The sequence below is a fragment of the Malus domestica genome, chromosome 06, assembly GCF_042453785.1.
Source record: "Malus domestica chromosome 06, GDT2T_hap1".
Lineage (NCBI taxonomy): Eukaryota > Viridiplantae > Streptophyta > Magnoliopsida > Rosales > Rosaceae > Malus > Malus domestica.
This window is the reverse complement of record NC_091666.1, coordinates 1,512,573-1,533,676: the sequence shown is the minus strand read 5'-3', so window position 1 is coordinate 1,533,676 and position 21,104 is coordinate 1,512,573.

Sequence of the window (21,104 nt, the reverse complement as noted above, 5' to 3'; positions counted from 1 at the left end):
GCCAATCCCTGGTGGGATATGTGCCGACAAGGACGCAGGGCCCTTAAGGGGGGTGGATTGTAACATCCCACATCGCCCATGAGAGTGGATCATGTAAACCTTATATGTATATTCTCATCTCTACCTAGCATGATGTCTTTTAAGAGTTCACTGGCTTCGGGTTCCATCGGAACTCCGAAGTTAAGCGAGTTCGCAGCGAGAGCAATCCTAGGATGGGTGACTCACTAGGAAGTTCTCGTGTGAGTTCCCAAAAACAAAACAGTGAAAGCATGGTCGTGGCCTAAAACGAACAATATCGTGCTACAGTGGAGTCGAGTCCGGGATGTGATGAGGGCCCGGGCCGGGATGTGACATCTTATATATGGCAACTATCTAGTGTATCAATTCCAACAAAATTGCACGATACTTTATCTAACCCTAAGTAGGTTAATGCCATGAAAGTTGAGATAAAAGCATTGGAAAAGAATTCTACTTGGGATTTAGTTCCTTTACCAAACAGGAAGAAAGTTGTTGGATGTAGATGGGTGTTCACTATTAAGCACAAAGCAGATAGTTCTGTTGACCGGTATAAAGTCAGATTAGTTGCTAAGGGTTATACTCAAACCTATGGGGTGGGCTATCATGAGACTTTTGCTCATGTTGCCAAACTTAATAATGTTCGTGTTCTTCTGTCCTTAGCAGCAAACTAGGATTGGTCTATGTTGCAATTTGATGTTAAGAATGATTTCCTTCATGGTTATCTCAAGGAGGAAGTTTATATGGATCTTCCACCTGGTATCGGACCATTTCCTGGAAAAGGTGTTGTATGCAGGTTGCAAAAGGCTTTGTATGGTTTGAAACAATCTCCTAGAGCGTGGTTTGGGAGGTTTACAAGTTCAATGAAGAAGTTTGCGTATGTCCAGAGTCATTCAGATCATACTTTGTTTCTAAAACGACAAAATGGTAAGCTAACTGCATTGATTATTTATGTTGATGACATGATAGTGACTGGTGATGATCAGAATGAGATACAACGCCTTCAAAAGTACCTAGCTACTGAATTCGAGATGAAAGAATTGGGTGAATTGAAGTATTTTCTTGGAATCGAGGTTGCACAATCCAAGCATGGTATTTTTTTGTCTCAACGGAAGTATGTTCTTGATTTGTTAGCTGAAACAGGTATATTAGATTGCAAACCCGTTGATACTCTGATTGAGCAGAACCATCGTCTGGGCTTATTTTCGAATCAAGTTTCTACTCATAAGGAACAATATCAGAGGCTTGTGGGGAGATTAATTTATTTGTCTCACACTTGCCATGACATTGCTTATGCAGTTAATGTGGTAAGTCAGTTTATGCATGATGAGTAGATTTTATATTATATATTTTACCCTAATCTTAGTATATTTTGGTTAATATATTGGAAGAATTTTGATACTTTGAATTGTATTTTCAATATAGGACTTTCGACTTCCTCTGGAGCAAAACAGGACCAAATGGACGAATTTTGGAGTAATTTCAGTTGGAGGACGTTCGTGAGTCACTTAGCTTGATCGTACCAAAATTTGGGATTTTTTCACCAAGCAGTTATTTTCTGGCGATGAAATAAAGAAGCAGCGCGCAGTGTTGGAAAATGACGTTTTTGGGCTTAAATGACATTTTTGGAGCCCAAGATGACCTCGGATGGGTTCGTGGCCTTCTGGAAAAGTGTTCAGAATATTCCAAACATTAAATCCAGCTATATTGAGCCAGTTTTGGAGCAGCTTATGGGCCAAAACGTGGCTGTTCAGATTTTAGACGATTTTTACTATTTTAATTTAGGGCTATGTTTGTCTTTAGGGGGATTAGGGTTTGTGTGGTGGCTTAGCAAATATATTGCTTAGCCGTCTACAGTTTTAGAACGCTTTATTTTATGCAATATTGGAGACAGAGAGAAGGGCTAGGGTTTTGAAGATTTTCTACTTGAAGGTGTTTTCAATCCTTTTCTTAATAGATATTTCTATGATTTCAATTATGAATGTGCGGAACTAATTTCTTTTGCTAGGGCGAAGCCTTAAGCCTTAGCATGAATATGTGATTTTTATTTAATTGCTTATGATTGATTGCATGCGTACTTTGAATTGTTAATCACCGGGATAAAAACTATCTAATTGTTTTAATGCCTGATCACCATTAGGATTTTTAGAAAAGTAATTTGATGCAATTTTGGTCGGAAGGTTCCCTGAAATTGACATTGGCTTCTTGTGATTAATAATTGTAATTTCTCTTAAGATAAATATCACGTCTTAAGGATTGCATGATTTTTCAAAGGATTTTCATAAAGCATAATGAGTCTTTCATGTTTAGATTTGATCCGAACGTCCGGACGGGTTGCATGTTAGATATACGTTCTATGTTGGAGGTTCCAAGTAGAATATGAATTAGGAAAATCTAATCTTCAAAGTGGCATGTGTAGATTATAAGTAATTGGTAAAAATTCATAGGATTGCTAGGTGATGGTGGAACCCTAGTGCTTTCTTAATTTTATTCTCCTAAAACTGTTTTCTTTCTCTCTAGCTCTAATATTGCAGATTGTTTATTTTAATTCATTAAATTCGTTTTTATTTTAATTAGGTTATAAAATCAATCACTTCAATTTCTACTTTACAATAATTAAATGGAATCTGATTAGTTCGAATTATTTAATAATCCCTGTGGAGATGACCTTGCGAAATCCGTTTATACTACAATAACCTTGTGATTCTTGCAAGTAAAATAGGAGATTTAAGCCGTTCACATGAGTGGTAAAAATTCCTATCAATGCACTCACCTAGTGAAGCTCATATGGATGCAGTTATCCATATTTTGGTTTTCTCCGAGAATGGTCATTTGAATATCGAAGGGTATATAGATGCAGATTGGGAAGTTTTATCATTGATCGGCGATCTACATCTGGATACTTTACGTTTGTGGGTGGTAATCCAGTTACTTGGATAAGCAAGAAACAAAAAGTGGTGGCTAGGTCAAGTGCTGAAAATGAGTTTCGTGGTATGTCTCATGGTGTATGTGAGTTGTTGTGGTTGAAAAAATTGTTGAGAGATCTTGGATTTAAACCCAAGGTGCTATGAAACTTCATTGTGATAACAAGGCTACTATTAAGATTGCTCATAATCCAGTGCAACATGATCGAACAAAACATGTGGAGATTGATCGACATTTCATCAAAGACAAATTGGATGCTGGGATTATTATGTTTCCGTTTGTGAGATCTGAAGATGAACTCGCTGATGTACTTACTAAGGCTATGTCTAATGGTGTGTTTTCCAACTCGCTTGACAAGTTAGGCATGCATGACATCTTTGCTTTAACTTGAGGAGAGTGTTACGAGTTATATATTAGTTAAAGTGTATATAGTAGTCTGTTGTCCCACATTGATGAAGTGTATATGTAATACCAATTGTAACTCCTATATATACTCCACTTTGGAGATTAATGTATATATAAGAAATTCCCAAATATTGTCATATATATTTTTGGTATTTACCATGTTTAGTTTAATAGCGGGTGTGGCTAAGCTCTTAAAAACCTGGTTGGCTTAAAAGTCAATTTCTATGGTGCAATTTGTGAAACAAGCAAGAATGGCGGCTTTTAAGTAATGAAGTATGTTTTGATGAACGATTATTAATATCACCCTATTGCCTCTACTTAATTGGAGAATTGATAATTTATGTGTTAATAGATTATATGCTACTTTTGTATCTCAAAAGTGGCTCTAAGGGTTTATAATGTTTTGACTATTGTTCAATAAACATGAGTTTTCTCTCTATTTTCCTAGTGGACTCTAAGGCTTGCTAGTGGATTCTAGATTGAGAATTTCGTTCGATTTCCCTTGTCATATATCTCGCTGCATCAAAATAACAATTGGATTGTCAGAATCATAACCCAAAAGCTTGACAATATTCAATATAGTACAATCAATACTAATATAACACAGTTTACTCAATTCAATACGACATACCAATCAAAGCCTTGTGCTTCTTATTAAAGAAAGAAAAACAAAGAGTACTGCTTCAATATTCATACTTACATGAAGATCTAACATCATTTTACTGTAAAAATAAATAATAATAAAATCAGAATCGTTCATTTTCTTTATCATCATTTAAAGATCATCATTCAAATATTTCATTAAATTTGAAGACCATTTAATCGTTGATATAAATCAAATGATCGTTAATCATGAATACCATAATCAAAATGAATTTCATGGGTGGTTCTAACTACTAATAGAAATAGACCGGTGAATCGTTGGGGCGGGAGGGGACCCAGTGAGTTGATGAAATTTGAAGATAACACGTGATTGGCGGTGATTAGTGGGTGAAGAATCCAAATCGTTGGGGTGTTTATTCACAATGCACAATTGCACATGATGAATCAGTGGGTCTTGTGCTGCTGCTGCTGCTGCTTCCTTAACTTGCACTTTTCATGGCTGCTTACTTCCAAAGCTGTCTGTCACCCAATCCAATCAGACCTTATATTATATACTTTCAACCATTAAATAAAATAAGTTTAATTAAATAAATATTAGTAAACAAGTGGTGGACTTATCACTTGTACCATGTCCTCTATTTTTTAGTGCCTTTTTTTATTTGTGAGATTGTATTTATATAGTTTAGTAGCAGACATTCGAACTTAGCATTTGGTAATTGGTACGAGATCTATGTTAAATCTAGGACTTCACACGTTGCTTAGTACGTATAATTTGTTAACTTGACACGAAAATAATTGGTTTTGCGTTAACTTGTTAACAAATTGAGTCGTTGTTGAGTCATCTGTTAAAAAACTGTTAACGAGTTAGATCGTTATCAGGTCACTTATTAATAATCTAATAATATATTGTTTGTTAGATCTAGACATTAGGTATGATAATTTTTGTATGATTCATTAACCCGGCATGAAACGACACAACCAGTTGACGAATCGGGGTTGTTATTACCTGTTAAGAACTCATTACAATAACGAGTTTGACATGACACGACCCTTTAAAATAACGAATACGACACGAACACAACTTGTTTATTAGATCTAATTGGGAGAGTTGGAATCATTAATTCATTTACTAGAGGGACAAAAAGAGAAACGTGGAATTGGTGGGAGAAATTTTTTGAGAGCTGCTAGACCCACCCCGTTGTCTTATTTCCCACCCACCCCCGATATATTTACACCCACAATAAAAAGTTAAAAAAATTAAAATATTATTTTCCCACCCACTATTATTCCTAAAATAACCCTATATATAATTAGAGATAAATTTCTCTTATTTGTACTGTTTGTACCATACTTAGGGCTTCCGTATTTAGATCTCGTATAAATACTCCGGGGACTTAAATGTAATTATGTAATAAAGGAATGGGCAAATATGTAATAAGTGATGAGCCATTATTCTATAAAAGGACCCCTCACCCTCATAATTAAGGAGAGCCTCACTCTCACCCTCAGAGGCCAATTCCTAGGCCATGAGGATCCTCACACACTCTCCCTCACAATCATCTCAGAAATACAATATCAGTGTGGACGTAGCTCAAACCTTGGGGTGAACCACGATACATCTTGTGTTATTTACTTTCTTGCAGATTCACGGTCGGATTTACATTGTTCCAAGACCCCTCCGGTTTTGTGCATCAACATTTGACGCCGTCTGTGGGAAACGACACAAAAAGCTATGTCGGTTCTCTCTCAAATTTTCACATCCGCCGTGAATCTGCAAAATCACAAAAACCCAAGAAACCAGTCCCATCTCCCTCTCCTCTGACTGACCCACACTGAAGTCGCCTCTCTGCTTTCCCTCTCGTCAGTTCTCTCTGCTCTCTCTGCAACACAGAGAATACCACCTTAGGCAAATAAAAAAACCACCACCACTCCATCCTCACGAAACACACCGCAATAATCTCGATCCTACCTCCACCCCCGGCGCACGTTAGCACAGAGCCATGGCAATAACTACAGCTGTTGCCGCCGCTACATCCTCCTTCGTTGGGACATGCTTCCCGTCCAAGGTGTACTCGAACTCGGGTCGGGTTTAGGGCCGGTTCAGATTCGGGACCAAGAAAAGGCCGCCCAAGAAATCAACAAAACCCACTTTCTCGACTGACCGCCTATTCTAGTACCCGGGTGCAAATGCTCCAGAATGGCTGGACAGGACCCTGGTGGGCGACTATGGGTTCAACCCGTTTGGTTTGGGCAAACCTGTGGAGTATTTGCAGTACGACTACGACGGGTTGGACCAAAATTTGGCCAAGAACTTGGCAGGTGACATCATCGGGACTCGAACAGAAACCCCGGACGTCCAGTTGACGCTGTTTCAACCTTACACGGAGGTGTTTGGATTGCAGAAGTTTAGGGAGTGCGAGTTGATTCATAGAAGGTGGGCCATGCTCGCCACGCTTTTCTGGAAGCCATGAACTGATTACCACCACCCTATTCATCATGGTCACCAGCCCGGGTTCGTGTACCCATCTTATGGCTATGCTTCTCGGGGAGAAATCTAGGAAAATTAGATTCGATTGCGAAGAAAAAGATGTAGATCAAGAATAAGGTTTAACCTCTCTCCTTCTGTTCACCCAATTGCTGGGGACCTCTATCCGCACGTGTGCCAGCTCAACTGGAACCTGGGAAAATTGGAGCCGGAGTGAAAGACGCAACTAGCAGAGAAGCTATGACTGCAGCCGAGCCAGGTGGCCGTGTGGTTCCAGAACCGCCGCGCTCGGTGGAAGACCAAGCAGCTCGAGCGGGATTACGACCGTCTCAAGTCCTTTTCTTCTAGCTGGAATTCTTCCAGTGTCCATCCTTCCAGCAGTAAAGGAGCCACGTGCTCCACCGAGGCCACGAGAACCCCTACCACGTTATTCTCTATTTCTGTCACAATTACCCCTGTTGTTCTTAATCATGTCATCAAGCGACATATCCAAAGTAGTCGCTCATGGAGAAAAGCAAAAGCAAAGCAGAAAAGAAAATGGAAAAGTAAAAGGCAATTGGCTGGCGACAGTGGGGCAATTTTGTGGCTTTCCTATCATGCTTCCTCACTATTTCATCCCAGCAAGCAGAAAGAATCCAACCCCTGCAGTTTTGAAAGTTGCAGGAGATGGAGTAGGAAACAAAAGCAGAAAGTAAAAGCAGAAATAAGATATAAAAAAAGCAAACATAATTGCGGTGGTAATGGCATGCAGAAAAGAGAATTATGGGCGTGATCCATTGAGCAGAGAGTCGAATTTATTTTTTAATGATGTAATTTATTTTCCTTATCTTTCGGAGACATTTGTATAACCCCATCAGAGGGTAATAATAAAAAAAAATAAAAAATAAAAAAAAGGGCAAAGCCCAAAATAAATGGGCTGGAATATTATGTGGAGAGCGAATGCCCATAAGCCCAAAATAGCACCAACCAGGTGACCAAAAGTACGTCCAGTACTACAAAAAATTATTCGGCATCCCGCCGCTATTATCACCAACCAGGTGATCAAAAGTACGCCCAGTACTACAAAAAATTATCGGCACCCCGCCGCTATTATCGCCAACCAGGTGATCAAAAGTACGCCCAGTACTCCAAATTATTCGGCAGCCTGCCACTATTATCACCAACCAGGTGATCAAAAGTACGCCCAATACTTCAAATTATACATAAGCATTACTCATGTCAATCATACATAAACATTCATGAGCATCACTCATGTCAACATTCATGAGCATCACTCATGTCAACATCCATGAGCATCACTCATGTCAATCAACATAAACATTCATGAGCATCACTCATGTCAATCAGCTTCAAAAGCTTCATTTACAAAGCTCTAGCTTCAAAAGCATCATTTACAGAGCTCTAGTTTCAAAAGCTTCATTTACAGAGCTCTAGCTTCAAAAGCTTCACTTGCAAAGCTTCACCTATAAAGCTTCAGTGCTGGGTATACAAATACCGCCTCCGAACAACTGCCACTTCGGCCCATACATGGATTCAATTTGAAGTCTCCAGCCAACATACTCTATTAACCGAAGACTTGGGGGACTACATTATGTACCATATATTGGGCCTCAACTGGGCCTCATGAAAAATACTTGGGGGACTTAGCCCATTATTTATGTACTGATGAGCGAGCCCTTATTCTACAAAAGGGACTCCCTCACTTTCATTAGAGAGCACCCATTATTCATGTACTGAGGAGTGAGCCCTTATTTTATAAAAGGGACTCCCTCACCATCATTAGAGAGCATTGCCGCCAGCTGAGCAACCGCATCGCCGCGAGCATCACTCATAACCCATCACTTATGTATTGAGGAGCGAGCCCTTATTCTATAAAAGGGACTTCCTCACCATCATTAGAGAGCATCGCCGCCTATTGAGCAACCTCCTTGTCGCAAGCACCAACTTTAGCCCATCATTTTTTTATTAAGGAGTAAGCCCTTATTCTATAAAAGGGACTCCCTCACCTTCGACGCCACAAGCCGAGCCAACCAAGGCAACATAAGCCACAAGCCGAGCAGCCTCGCATCATATGCTACTTCTAGTTGAGCATCATTTCAGATTGAGCATCGCCTCATATCGAGCATCAGTTCAAGACAACATCTAGTTACTTCGGCCCACACATGGACTGAATTTCAAGTCTCCAGCCAAAAGACTCTCTTGACTGAAGACTTAGGGGACTACTGTTTGTACCATACTTAGGGCCTCCGTATTTAGATCTCGTATAAATACTCGGGGAACTTAAATGTAATTATGTAATAAAGAAAGGGGTAAATATGTAATAAGTGAGGAGCCATTATTCTATAAAATGACCCATCACCCTCACAATTGAGAAGAGCCTCACTCTCACCTTCAGAGGCCAATTCCTAGGCCATGAGAATCCTCACTCTCTCCCTCACAATCCTCTTAGAAATACAATATCAGTGTAGACGTAGCCCAAACCTTGGGGTGAACCACGATACATCTTGTGTTATTTACTTTCTTGCAGATTCACGGTCGGATTTACGTTGTTCCAAGACCGCTCCGGTTTTGTGCATCAACATGTACCATACTTGACCAATCCCGAAACTACCAAACACCAGTCAACGTTATAGCGTCAAGGACCCAGAAGAGTTTCCCTCAAACCAAGATGCCAATCACAGCGCAACACGTGTCAACACCAAGAGGCCAATCACAGGGCGACACGTGTCAACATCAAAGGCCAATCACAGTATGCCAGAACAAAGCTAGAAACTTTCTTCTATAAAAAGAAATCATTCTCCACCAATAATCCCGAATGTCATTTGTACTAAATCATTTACTAGTACTCACTAAAGGAGAGCTTGAACCCATGTACTTATGTAAGCCTTTCACAAATAATGAGAACTCCTCTACTCCATGGACGTAGCCAGTCTGGGTGAACCACGTACATCTTGTGTTTGCTTCTCTGTCTCTATCCATTTACATACTTATCCACACTAGTGACCGGAGCAATCTAGCGAAGGTCACAAACTTGACATTTTCTGTTATACCAAAGTCTCACTGATTTTGTGCATCAACATTTGGCGCCGTTTGTGGGAATCACACTTATTCCTACTCTCTTCAGCTTTATTAAGTTGGTTTCCACCATTCGTACATTCTCTTTTGACAAGGCATCCCTCTCCAACATGGGGAGCGAAGGAAGCCACAGCACGCAGAACGATACCCTCATCGCACCTAGTACGAAGCAACGAAAGAAGCTCGTTCTTCAAGCTAAAGTTGAGGAGCTGAAGGCTCAGAACAATAAGATAGCAATAAAGAATGAGATACTTTAGGAACAATATGAGAAGCTCTTCGAGACACTCCACAAAACTAGGCATGCTCAAACACACAAGCTTGTTGCCCCTGTGAACATCAACCATCATCTGGGTGCCCCCCAACACAAAGGGTCACCTTCCTTCGACATGGGTATCCCTAATGAGGAGTGAGCTAATCATCAAAACATTGATTAACATGAGACTTCTCTTAACTCAACTGCTTCGACCTGAAGTAGGAGAAGTGGAGGAAGACACCACCTTGCAAAAGGGTTAGAAGGATCAAAAGCCGTTTATCGTGACTGCCGAGACTTCCTAAAGCAATGTCGAGAGAATCCTTTCCACATAAGCTCGAAGATCAATGACCCAAGGGTTTTTGAAAGACTCGGTCCCCTCCCACGACCCAGGCCAGCTGCCAATTTAAAGAAGGAGCGACAGGTCCCAGAGAAACATGAATGTACAGGGAACTTGGAGGTATTTTGACAGACATGCCCTAAAAGTCAGTACGGCAAGTCCAAGGAAAAACCACACGCTCTTACTCAAACTTTCCTATTTCCAATAGGCGATGAAGACTTACGGAAGAAAATTCCAGTGGTACATGACTCTACTCAAGACCCATTTGTCCTACAGCTCCTTGAGGAAGTAAACAAGTTGAAGGCCGAACGTCAGGCCGAGATACTTGATTAGAACCAACCCAGGCCTGGCCTTCTCACAAGGAGGATCCTCGACACCCCCTTCAAGCGAAGACAAAAAAAAAAGCTTAGTTTACAACTCTATACTGGAAGGAATGACCCGATTGAACACCTTAACCTCTTTGAGTCCACCATGGCATATCGAATGCACACCGACGAAGAGCGATGTCTTATCTTCCCTTCCACCCGCTCTAGCGGAGCGCTAAACTGGTATTGTTATCTTCCACCTGAGACAGTATACTTATTTAAGGAACTAAGGAAACTATTTGTCTTTCAACACATATTTCAGACTGATCGCTTACATTCTGCAGATGACTTGTACATTATTCACTAAAAGCCGAACGAGTCACATACGAGAGTATGCTGGTTGCTTCAGCTATGAGTATTCTCGCTGCGCTGAGGCAGATGACAATACCGCCCTTAAAATCTTCACGGCAGGCGAACGTGATTGTTTCTTCAAGTACATGATCAATGCCAACACTTGGAAGACTTACTCTGAGGTGATGACACAGGCTTACAACCACGCCTCTGCCGAAGCGAGGACATACCAAGGGAACCCCCATATGGTTAACCCCTATCAACAAGTAGGAAGTGGAAGTCAAGTTCTACTAAGTGAGGAGATCTTGGCCATTCAGACACCCATTGCATCATCTTCTGCCTCATTTAGCTACTCGCTAAGTCACCAAACGTATTTGTCTCTTTGTAAGAGGAAGGATTTTTACTCTCAGCAAGCCCATTACAACAAGAGGGATAAAAGTTCGTATCAAGACAACCAGGGGTGAACGTACCGTCGACTATTATGACTACGGAGCCAAGCCTCACTCTTTCAAAGTGGAGGACTAGGTACTGAAGGAAATGCTATTATAAGAAGGCATACACATTACAAATGTTTTGACCCTCAACCGCTTGAGATATTTTGTCATACAAGCCATTCGGCCAATATTTAAAGAAGAGGGAATTCAAACAACTTCTTCTGAGTCTTTTGCATTCCTAGCACTGGAACACTTGGTCTACACTGACCTACCTCTATACTCCAACTCAGAGCTTCAACATGTGTACTTTGACACAAAGTATGTGATACTAAGTGTGACAACCAACATGGTTCACATATCGAAAGCATGGATCCCTTCATGCATAGCAAAACATTCATAAGCATCACTCATGTGAATCAACATAAACATCATACATTCCAACACATTCATACATAAACATCATACATTCCAACACATCCATACATAAACCAATTGTGCTTCAAAAGGGTTCAACATACTTTGTGTCATTCGACACTTGCTACAATGTGCCTCGACACCTTACCCTTACAGGTGATGAAATGTACAACCCGTCCTCTAATATTATTTGGCAACTTGCCACTCTTATCACCAGCCAGGTGAAGAAGGAACTCACCTTCGTGCCACCAATCAGGTGATGAAATGTAAAACTCGTACTCTAATATTATTTGGCAACTTGCCACTCTTATCACCAACTAAGTGAAGAAGGAACTCATCTTCGTGCCACCAACCAGGTGATGAAATGTGATGAAAGGTGATAAAGGAACTCACTTTTGTACCATCAACCAAGTGATGAAAGCAACTCATCATTCATTCCACCAACCAAAAGACGAGTGGTACAACTTGTACATGTGAACTCCTAGCATTCACAAATAATCAAAAACCCTCAAGCTTTACAACTTAACTAGGGGAGCACTTATACCTAACAAGAGTTATAGTATCCAATAAAGTTTTATTGCAAGCCAATAACGGCTTCAGTGTATGGTATACGAAGATTAAGCTCTACAGCCTTGTTGCATTTGCTTCAGACATTTCTCTTCTGTAACAATGCAAACACTACAACTCATAGAAAGCTTCACACACTCTTGATTAAGACTATTCGAAGCAAATTCAATTTATATGGTTCATCCAAACCTTCGACTACTACAAGGTGTGGCTTGCATCACAATTTCTTGCTCAACAGTGTGGAAGCAAAATTTGTATATGTTGTCTTTCCCACATTTTCAAATTTCTAGTTTTCCCAAAAAAAAAATGGAAATTGGGAAATTCAACAACTTCAACAAATGGAAGGCAACTACAAATGCCAAAAGCTTCACACACTCTTAATCAAGATAGTGTGAAGCAAAATCTATTCATGGTACCCAACAAAGCTTCACCACAAAAACTTCACCAACAAAAGCTTCAACAAATGGAGGGCAACTACAAATGCCAAAAGTTTCATACACTCTTGATCAAGTGTGAAGCAAAATCAATTCATGGCACCCAACAGAGCTTCAACCTCAAAGCTTCACCTACAAAGCTTCAACACAAAAGCTTCACCACAAAAGCTTTAATTCCAAAGCTTCACCTACAAAAGCTTCAACTTCAAAGCTTCACCACAAATGGAGGGCAACTACAAATGCCAAAAGTTTCACACTCTTGATCAAGATAATGTGAAGCAAAATCAATTCATGGTACCCAACAAAGCTTCACTACAAAGCTTCACCTACAAAGTTTCACCACAAAAGCTTCAACAAATGGAGGGCAACTACAAATGCCAAAAGCTTCATACACACTTGATCAAGATAGTGTGAAGCAAAATCATTTCATGGTACCTAACAAAGCTTCACCTACAAAGCTTCAACAAAAAAGCTTCACCAACAAAAGCTTCAACAAATGGAGGGTAACTACAAATGCTAAAAGCTTCACACACTCTTGATCAAGATAGTGTGAAGCAAAATCAATTTATGGTGTCAACAAAGCTTCACCTACAAAGCTTCAACATCAAAGCTTCACCTACAAAGCTTCAACTCCAAAGCTTCACCTACAAAAGCTTCAACACAAAAGCTTCAACTTCAAAGCATCACCTACAAAAGCTTCAACACAAAAGCTTCAACTTCAAAGCTTTACCTACAAAGCTTCAACATTAAAGCTTCAACACAAAAGCTTCACCTACAAAGCTACAAAGCTTCAACTCCAAAGCTTCACCTACAAAAGCTTCAACACTAAAGTTTCACCTACAAAGCGTCAACATTAAAGCTTCACCTACAAAGCTTCAACATCAAAGATTCGCCTACAAAGCTTCACCTACAAAAGCTTCACCTACAAAAGCTTCAATACCAAAGTTTCACCTACAAAAGCTTCAACACCAAAGCTTCACCTACAAAAGCTTCACCTACAAAGCTTCAACACCAAAGCTTCACCTACAAAGCTTCAACATCAAAGCTTCACCAACAAAGCTTCAACTCCAAAACCTCACCTACAAAAGCTTCACCTACAAAGCTTCAACACAAAAGCTTCACCTACAAAGCTTCAACTCCAAAGCTTCACCTACAAAAGCTTCAACACCAAAGCTTCACCTACAAAGCTTCAAAAAAAAATATATATATTCAAAATTTCGAAAAGAAAAAATGAGAGCCTAGGCCTCCCCTTCTTTGGGCCTAACAACTGTCATAACAAATGTACATGAAAGAGGAGTTTTGAGCTACCACTTAGAAAGGAAAGTGGTGAAGTTTTGTTACTTTGGAAACTTGGCTACTAGCAAGACACCTCATTCATCAACTTCCTCGACCGGAGACTTGGGGGACTCCTACCATATGCTACTACACCTCGGTACTTGGAAGTTTCACGATTACTCAGTGACTTGGATCTTTCAAGTCTCCAACCGAGAAGTTTTCCTCACTCGGGAAATTAAGGGAGCATTACCTCAACCTACATGCTTCACTCACAGAGCTTCAACATACAAGCTTCAACAAAAGAAAAAATTCAAAGAACTTAGTGAAAGAGGCCTTGGTGTATTTAACACAATACGTTGAAATGAAGCAAAGCTTATTTATTGATATCTCTGATAAGTTACAAATATGTACATATACATGAATCAAAATAAACAAACAAAAGGGAGCCTTCACAAAGGTTGCTCAGGAGAAGTCTCAGCAGTCGGCAGAGCCCCAAAAAAAGGAGGCACCGGAGGGTGTTCATTCAGAGCCTCAGTACTGGGCAGAACCCCAGAAGGAGGAGGCACTGAAGGGTGATCATTTGAAGCTTCATTACACGGTACAGCCCCAGAAGATGAAAGCAATAAATGTCTTTGGAACAAACCCACAAACCTTTGATGATCAAGTAAAATCTGACCATCAGATTCATGCAGCTCGTCAAGCTTCCTCTTCATGTTTGTAGCATAGTCATGTGCGAGCATGTGCAACTGTTTATTCTCATGCTTGAGCTCTCTGATCTCCTGTTTGAGACTTATCACTTCAGCCACCAATGATTGCTTTCTCAAAAATCGAAGAGGCACCACTATCCAAATCTCAAGAGCCAGACTTCCAACATGATTACTTTCTCAAAAATCGAAGAGGCATCGTTATCCGAATCTCGAGAGCCAGACTTCCACCAGGATTGTTTTCTCAAAAATCGAAGAGGCATCACTCTCCGAATCTTGAGAGCTAGACTCCCACTAGGATTACTTTTTCAAAAATCGAAGAGGCAACGCTCTCCGAATCTCGAGAGCCAGATCCCCAACAGGATTGCTTGTTCGAAAACCGAAGAGGCACCGTTCTCCGAACTTCGAGAGTCAGATTTCCTTGGATAAAATTTGTCTGCAATCTTCACACGCAACAACAGCTCTCCGGATACCACAGACCACTTTTTCAAAATGCTCTGACAAAGTTAAAACACGTGAAGCTTACAGCTCCCATTACATTGCTATGACCAAGAAGGGTAAGGAATAGCATTACTACTTGTTGTTGGGGAAACTCTTATATATGTCAACCTCCATCCTCCACGGACAGGCAGACCTGCAAAAATGCTCAACCCTTCCTCATATCTGAGAAGGCACTCCCAACGAAGCCTCTGGAAATACTCAGCTTTCTTCTCCCCCCCTAATAATACCTCTGCAAACCAGCCATACCAGAACAAGAGTATCTCATATCATCATGGTCAAAAGCAAGAGTATCTCATATCATGCTTTTTTCCTATCTTTTCCTTTGCTTTTGTTCTTACCTGCAAGACAATGAGAAAGAAAGCAATCAGTCAGCACTTAGAATCAAGCTTCCAATCAGGAACTGACTGCCTGGAACCCCTTGCCTGATTACTTACCTGGCATTGCTCTCGAGTACTCATCTTCAACATCTTGTGCTTCCAGAAAAGATACCATTTTCTGTTGTACCAAAGTCCTCGCCGATTTTGTGCATTAACAACTTTGACAACAGAAAAAGTATCACATATCATCAAGGTCGAACACACTCTTGATTTGATAGACTTGTTTTGACCCTCAAATTCTTGAGTCGACATTATACTCTGGAGGAAACCAAAAAACCCTCCAACCTAGTTCAAGAATAAGCCTGTGGAAAGTTACTTCTTCAAAAGCAAAAGTATATCATATTATCTCTTCTCCATGTCCTTTTCTTTGTCCTTGTTGATGTCTACAAAACAAGGAGAAAGAAAACAATTAGCCGGAACACGAGATCAAACATTCGATCTAAGACTGACTGTTTAGAACTCTGATTGCTTACTTTTTATGTCACCTCTTTCGGCAAATCTCCTCACTCAGAGACTTGGGGGACTCTTACTATAGGGTTTGTATCACGCTTGACCAAGCCCGAAACCACAAGTAAGCTTTAAGTGAAATTAATACATTACCTTGTGCATCCCATCTGTTAAATATACCACCCCTGGATGGAGGAAAAGTACTTCCAGAAAAGATGCCACATCTACTTATGAGACAGATAAGGCAAATGAAAACAATATCACACTTCGGTACTTAGAAGTTTCGTGATTACTCAGCGGCTTGGATTTTGCAAGTCCCCAACTGAGGAGCTTCCCTCACTCGGGAACTTAGGGAAGCACTGTTTGTACCATACTTGACTAATCCTGAAACTACCAAACACCGGTCAACGTTATACCGTCAAGGACCCAGAAGAGTTTCCCTCCAACTAGAAGGCTAATCACAGCGCAACACGTGTCAACACCAAGAGGCCAATCACAGAGCGACACGTGTTAACATCAAAGGTCAATCACATCATGACACGTGTCAAGACCAGAACAAAGTTAGAAACTCTATTTTATAAAAGGAGATCATTCTTCCACAATAATCTATAATGTCATTTGTACTAAATCATTCATTAGTACTCACTAAAGTTGAGCTTGAACCTATTTACTTGTGTAAACCCTTCACAATTAATGAGAACTCCTTTACTCCGTGGACGTAGCCAATTTGGGTGAACCACGTACATCTTGTGTTTGCTTCCCTGTCTCTATCCATTTACATACTTATCCACACTAGTGACCGGAGCAATCTAGCGAATGTCACAAACTTGACACTTTCTATTGTACCAAAGTCCTCACTGATTTTGTGCATCAACATCTCTTAAAAAAAGAATATAAACAAATAATATTACTCTCTTCTAAAAGCCAAAAAAAAAAAAAAAACCGTTTCCTTTCCAAATTCCAATTGGGGTGGGAATGAAGAATTATGGGTTCATGCTTTGTTTTTCCCCTTTTGTTTTCTTTTTCATAATCATTTTCCATTTTTGCCACATATGTTGGAGATTCTCTTACTTTGTCGCACATTTTTACTTTCTGGGTTCGTTCTAGTTTTGTAAGTTATTGGAATTTGTTCAGAGTGATATGTGAACAATGGTTTGGAGCTTTTGGTCCCTCATCCTCCTCATCCATGCCTTTCTTCTTCTCTCTCTTCTCTCCTTTGTGTTTCTCACTCTAAAATACCAAAAACGAAATTAACCCATAAACCTTAACCCCCAGTGTTGTTGTTCCTTTACATGTAATCTCATCCTAAACCCTCTTTCTCTTCTCGATCTCCCTAAAACCATGTCTCTGGAATCTTCACTTCCTCCGATCCCAACCGTCTAATCCTTGTCGGAGCCCTAACAGTAAGAACAACCCCCTCATAAGGACAACAAGGCATCGGCCTTAGCCCATACGCCTCCTTTGTACAGGAGCAACCGCCCCTCCTACACCTACACCTTACGCACCGTCGCTCGAATACAGCAGCAGTAGAATCACCCCGCTGAGAAACGGCAAGTTGTCAGAAAAAAGGAACAACAACAACAATAGTAGAGAGACGACGAGCGGTTATCGCCACAATGTAGCAGCACCAGCAACATTGTGACTTCGTTGGTGTCCCCCGCCCTCGTTATTGCCTCGCTAGACCCTCCGCTCTGTATGGGAATTGGCTTCTGTAAACAAATTTACCCTAACCTAATAAAAACGAATTCCAAGAATTCTCATAGGAAAACGTGAAACAAATTGCACCCTAACCTAATGCAAATTCAAATAAAAAGTTACAGAGTTATGCTTCAACTGTACGATGTCGACAAATCAAGATGACCCACATAAAATTATCTTTTATCTCTTCAACAGAAACATAATCATCTACTTCTTCCATAGAAACGTCATCTTCTAAGTTCATTCTTTTTGCTTTCTTTGAATGATTTTGCTTTCTCTAAATGAAAGGAGATGGAAAGGTTGAGTTAGGGTTTAAGGAAGACAAATTTTCTAAACATAGTGTGAGAGTTATCACGCCAAAACTTTTTTTTTTTTTATAAAAAAAAAAGTAATGCAAAAGGGGGTAACTAAGGTCCTTATTAGTCATTTTACAAATGGACAAATTTGTAATTAAAAAATTCATAAAAATGTTGGTGGAAAGATAAGACATTAGGGTGGGAATAACACCTCTCAATTTTAATTTTTTTTAAATCAGATGATGTTTAGGGTCGGAATTGGATATGCTCCGGACCTTAGTGTTCAGAGCTAAAGATCAATCCATCTGGGCCGATGATTGGTGTGTAAAAGAAATCAGAGTTGTTGGTTTGTGTGTGGTGGTGGACCAAGAAAATGAGTTAATGGAAACTGTTGGATTCAATTTGTGCGGTCCAGATTAGTTGATCCCTAGGCTTTGGACACTATAGTCCGGAGCGGATCCAATTCCTTTAGGGTCACCTATGGATGAGACCTTAAAAAAAACTGTGAAATTTAGTTTGTATGAATTTATTTTATTACTCATAATTTTATTTTGTGGTAAAATACTAAATTATCTTTTCACCCTCTTTTAGTTGACGAAGAGAATTTTATTAATATGTAGTTCGGATTTATTACCATGGAGTTCAAATTTACGGATTCTATTTCCATACAAAGCAAATAACAGTTCCAGAAACTATAGTGGAGGAAACTAAATTATGTAACAAATACAACATTCACTAACGATACCCTAGATTAGCAAAACCATCGAACTCTCAATCGTATAATTGAGGCATGAGCAAGGAAACAAACAAGTAGCTAGTCAGCCATTACTTTTGAATTATTGGTGGGACAAGATTCAACTTAAATAAGTGAAGAGCAAGAACTTAACATATCCACTAGGGATATGAAAACGAAAGTTTAGAGACGCGAATCATAGTTGGCTGGTCATGTAAATCTCATCTTTGCTGTTTTGGATGGAAATGAATGCGGACGCAGAGCAGCACGGCAGCCAATTTTGAGTTTTGTGGTCGGACAAAGACATTTGAATTATTGGCTCCAATGGGGAGACATTTTCATGGACATAAAGCTCATGCATGTCTTGATAGGGGAAAATAATAATTTTTTTTTTCTCAAAGGGGGACTAGTTGGTGTCTTTGCCAAGGCAACACATCTTTCTGGAGACCGAGAAAATTCACAGAGGCATTTTAGCCTCTCCTGGCCACCCTTTGTGTTATTCACCAGCTTCAAGAATCAAATTCAGGACGTGTTGTATGGAATATGGATCTGAAATACTTTTCCAACCACAATTGTCTTAAATTTAATTCTTCCCACAAACTATTATACATAGAGAAATGTTTATACACACTTACTTTCACCATAAGCAAACTTTATGTAGGGCGAGTAAACAGGGTGTGGAAATCATTTTCTTTTGAATTTTGGGAGATATCAAACGGAGCTAACGGACATAAGAAACATAGAAATACCAACCAGACCATATCTGCTTTTGCGCCATCACAGTCTCAAATTAATCAATGGACCTAGACATATTACTCCAGTACTAACCAAAGATGCAACGTTACGAGTCATATGATCATCATAATTATAAGGAATTTGTGATAAGCACGTAATTAAAGTATGGATAAGCTTGGACTGATGTCAATATGCCATTGCCACCAACATATCATGTGAGCCAGAATTTGCTACACGTTGTCATCTCAAAATCCATGACATGAAAAAACAAGACTAAATGATGTTGTATCAAAGATTAATAGTTAGTAATGCACCTCTAGGCGTGGGCGGATGTATATTGGATCAAGGTGGTGTCAAGACTACATTGAGTCTAAAAAATATATATGTGAAGGTTTTTTGAGTATTTTTTGAGTATATTTTGAGTATTTTTTGAATGTTTGGTACAGGTCTTTTTTGTGATCAACAAGTGTTTGAGGTAATGCATGCAAGCATATCTCAACAGGTTGTGTCAGCACCCGACAGGTTATCTCGATATCACTCATCAGATTGATTCAGCATATGTCGATATCTATTGACATAGACCCAACATAGTGTTGCTGACGACAACAGCAGAATCCCAAGCATTGCAAAAGCATGTAGGAGGGATTTGCAAAACCCTACTTAGGGGTATCATCTACAAAGCACTCACACATGCTTTTGTATTGCTTGTAAAGGGTTTCTCGAATTCCCTTTATATGATATTTTTGTGATTCATTTCTTCATAACTTGACATCGATTCTTTAGGTCTTGTAAATCCTCGTCCAAACATACCCTAAATTTAAGAAAAGGGCATATTAATTAATATGGGATACAACTGACTTTTAAATAAATATATTTGGGTTAATTTTATATTTTTCTCGGAACTTTTTTACTTTAATCCTTCAAAGAATCAAAGGTATTGAACTTTTGAAAGTGTGTTTAATGAGGACAAAAGCCACATTAAATTTCCGTATTGCATAGTAGACACTGGGGTTTAAAGTGGCACGAAAATATCAGCCTTATTGACTTTCCCCGACCTCTTTCAACTTTTGTCTATGGTGTCATTGTTATGTATAATGTACCACTGTTTATATGTGAGGTGGAGATCGAACGATGTGAAGTTATATTTGTACGTAAAAGTTTTGTACAATAGTATATCATGTGTGGACGTAGTTTGAAAATGTTTTTAAAATGACTTAAAAGTGTTTTCATGAAAATGCTTTTGAAACTAATTTTTAGTAAAAATACAAATGAGTTCTGGAAAAAAAAACTCTAAGTGCTTCATGTAAGAAGCAAATTACTGGTGCTTCTTCCAAAATACATTTTAAATGTTTTTAGAACCCATAAACGATTTCATTTATTTTAAAAGTATTTCTAAAAGATTTCTAACCGTACCACCTTTCTGTCTTTGGTGGTGTAATTTTGCTTTAGCCTTGGGCCTTTTGGATGCTCTATTGGGGACTAGGCCTTATTTCGGCCTGCCCTACCTTTGCTGGTTTCCTTGTTAGCCCTTTCTTCTTGGGTTCCTTTCATGCTATACTTTTTGACACAAAGTGATTTTGTACCACAACCGAGCACAGAACCTCAGGTGCATGCATCGAACATAAAATCTCAGGTACAATCGAACATAGAACCTCGATTACAGTTGCAAATGGCCATATTCGTTCGAGCTGTATTGTATGTATGTATACAATACTGCTAGATGAATGAAGCTAAA